Source organism: Hypomesus nipponensis, chromosome 28 (assembly GCF_054491055.1).
Source record: "Hypomesus nipponensis isolate SF chromosome 28, ASM5449105v1, whole genome shotgun sequence".
Lineage (NCBI taxonomy): Eukaryota > Metazoa > Chordata > Actinopteri > Osmeriformes > Osmeridae > Hypomesus > Hypomesus nipponensis.
Window position 1 is genome coordinate 730,001 of NC_140388.1, and position 2,500 is coordinate 732,500.

The following is a 2,500-nucleotide window of genomic DNA, read 5'->3' on the forward strand; positions in this document are numbered from 1 at the left end:
GGATGGGAGACCGCCTGGGAATACCAGGTGCTGTATGCTCTTTTGCTCATTCACTTAGAAACTGACATCTTGCAATATGCACAAGTAGTCCTTCATGAAAGGGGCTGGAAGCTGTTTTCATTTTGACACGAGAGAGAGAGAGAGAGAGAGAGAGAGAGACTACCTTGCATTGTCAATTGCTAAATCTGTATATGGATAAGTAGCCTATGGTTGTCAACTTATTTCGTACGGCCATACCAGCCTGGCAACGCCTGATCTCGTCTGATCTCGGAAGCTAAGCAGGGTCGGGCCTGGTTAGTACTTGGATGGGAGACCGCCTGGGAATACCAGGTGCTGTATGCTCTTTTGCTCATTCACTTAGAAACTGAAATCTTGCAATATGCACAAGTAGTCCTTCATGAAAGGGGCTGGAAGCTGTTTTCATTTTGACACGAGAGAGAGAGAGAGAGACCACCTTGCATTGTCAATTGCTAAATCTGTATATGGATAAGTAGCCTATGGTTGTCAACTTATTTCGTACGGCCATACCAGCCTGGCAACGCCCGATCTCGTCTGATCTCGGAAGCTAAGCAGGGTCGGGCCTGGTTAGTACTTGGATGGGAGACCGCCTGGGAATACCAGGTGCTGTATGCTCTTTTGCTCATTCACTTAGAAACTGACATCTTGCAATATGCACAAGTAGTCCTTCATGAAAGGGGCTGGAAGCTGTTTTCATTTTGACACGAGAGAGAGAGAGAGAGACTACCTTGCATTGTCAATTGCTAAATCTGTATATGGATAAGTAGCCTATGGTTGTCAACTTATTTCGTACGGCCATACCAGCCTGGCAACGCCCGATCTCGTCTGATCTCGGAAGCTAAGCAGGGTCGGGCCTGGTTAGTACTTGGATGGGAGACCGCCTGGGAATACCAGGTGCTGTATGCTCTTTTGCTCATTCACTTAGAAACTGACATCTTGCAATATGCACAAGTAGTCCTTCATGAAAGGGGCTGGAAGCTGTTTTCATTTTGACATGAGAGAGAGAGAGAGACTACCTTGCATTGTCAATTGCTAAATCTGTATATGGATAAGTAGCCTATGGTTGTCAACTTATTTCGTACGGCCATACCAGCCTGGCAACGCCCGATCTCGTCTGATCTCGGAAGCTAAGCAGGGTCGGGCCTGGTTAGTACTTGGATGGGAGACCGCCTGGGAATACCAGGTGCTGTATGCTCTTTTGCTCATTCACTTAGAAACTGACATCTTGCAATATGCACAAGTAGTCCTTCATGAAAGGGGCTGGAAGCTGTTTTCATTTTGACACGAGAGAGAGAGAGAGAGAGAAGAGAGAGAGAGAGAGAGAGACTACCTTGCATTGTCAATTGCTAAATCTGTATATGGATAAGTAGCCTATGGTTGTCAACTTATTTGGTACGCCATACCAGCCTGGCAACGCCCGATCTCGTCTGATCTCGGAAGCTAAGCAGGGTCGGGCCTGGTTAGTACTTGGATGGGAGACCGCCTGGGAATACCAGGTGCTGTATGCTCTTTTGCTCATTCACTTAGAAACTGACATCTTGCAATATGCACAAGTAGTCCTTCATGAAAGGGGCTGGAAGCTGTTTTCATTTTGACACGAGAGAGAGAGAGAGAGAGACTACCTTGCATTGTCAATTGCTAAATCTGTATATGGATAAGTAGCCTATGGTTGTCAACTTATTTCGTACGGCCATACCAGCCTGGCAACGCCCGATCTCGTCTGATCTCGGAAGCTAAGCAGGGTCGGGCCTGGTTAGTACTTGGATGGGAGACCGCCTGGGAATACCAGGTGCTGTATGCTCTTTTGCTCATTCACTTAGAAACTGACATCTTGCAATATGCACAAGTAGTCCTTCATGAAAGGGGCTGGAAGCTGTTTTCATTTTGACACGAGAGAGAGAGAGAGAGAGACTACCTTGCATTGTCAATTGCTAAATCTGTATATGGATAAGTAGCCTATGGTTGTCAACTTATTTCGTACGGCCATACCAGCCTGGCAACGCCCGATCTCGTCTGATCTCGGAAGCTAAGCAGGGTCGGGCCTGGTTAGTACTTGGATGGGAGACCGCCTGGGAATACCAGGTGCTGTATGCTCTTTTGCTCATTCACTTAGAAACTGACATCTTGCAATATGCACAAGTAGTCCTTCATGAAAGGGGCTGGAAGCTGTTTTCATTTTGACACGAGAGAGAGAGAGAGAGAGAGAGAGAGAGAGACTACCTTGCATTGTCAATTGCTAAATCTGTATATGGATAAGTAGCCTATGGTTGTCAACTTATTTCGTACGGCCATACCAGCCTGGCAACGCCCGATCTCGTCTGATCTCGGAAGCTAAGCAGGGTCGGGCCTGGTTAGTACTTGGATGGGAGACCGCCTGGGAATACCAGGTGCTGTATGCTCTTTTGCTCATTCACTTAGAAACTGAAATCTTGCAATATGCACAAGTAGTCCTTCATGAAAGGGGCTGGAAGCTGTTTTCATT

The 2,500-nt window shown here is 46.9% G+C and overlaps 8 non-coding genes and 1 pseudogene across 8 annotated transcripts in view; all 9 read left to right on the forward strand.

Annotated features, from left to right (window-relative positions):
* Positions 1-39, forward strand: part of LOC146217734 (5S ribosomal RNA) — a 119-nt gene extending 80 nt beyond the window's left edge. Inside the window, exon 1 of the ribosomal RNA XR_014752119.1 lies at positions 1-39. This exon is cut by the window's left edge and continues 80 nt beyond it. This is a non-coding gene — a ribosomal RNA (5S ribosomal RNA).
* Positions 40-223: 184 nt separating this feature from the next.
* Positions 224-342, forward strand: LOC146217735 (5S ribosomal RNA). The gene has a single exon (XR_014752411.1). It is a non-coding gene; the product is annotated as a 5S ribosomal RNA (ribosomal RNA).
* Positions 343-514: 172 nt separating this feature from the next.
* On the forward strand, positions 515-633 carry LOC146217736 (5S ribosomal RNA). Its single transcript, XR_014751316.1, has one exon. It is a non-coding gene; the product is annotated as a 5S ribosomal RNA (ribosomal RNA).
* A 172-nt stretch (positions 634-805) lies between these two features.
* On the forward strand, positions 806-924 carry LOC146217737 (5S ribosomal RNA). Its single transcript, XR_014751317.1, has one exon. It is a non-coding gene; the product is annotated as a 5S ribosomal RNA (ribosomal RNA).
* Positions 925-1,094: 170 nt separating this feature from the next.
* Positions 1,095-1,213, forward strand: LOC146217738 (5S ribosomal RNA). The gene has a single exon (XR_014751319.1). It is a non-coding gene; the product is annotated as a 5S ribosomal RNA (ribosomal RNA).
* A 195-nt stretch (positions 1,214-1,408) lies between these two features.
* Positions 1,409-1,526, forward strand: LOC146217739 (5S ribosomal RNA; annotated as a pseudogene).
* Positions 1,527-1,700: 174 nt separating this feature from the next.
* Positions 1,701-1,819, forward strand: LOC146217740 (5S ribosomal RNA). Its single transcript, XR_014751320.1, has one exon. It is a non-coding gene; the product is annotated as a 5S ribosomal RNA (ribosomal RNA).
* Positions 1,820-1,993: 174 nt separating this feature from the next.
* LOC146217741 (5S ribosomal RNA) lies at positions 1,994-2,112 on the forward strand. The gene has a single exon (XR_014751321.1). It is a non-coding gene; the product is annotated as a 5S ribosomal RNA (ribosomal RNA).
* Positions 2,113-2,298: 186 nt separating this feature from the next.
* LOC146217742 (5S ribosomal RNA) lies at positions 2,299-2,417 on the forward strand. Its single transcript, XR_014751322.1, has one exon. It is a non-coding gene; the product is annotated as a 5S ribosomal RNA (ribosomal RNA).
* Positions 2,418-2,500: the final 83 nt, after the last annotated feature.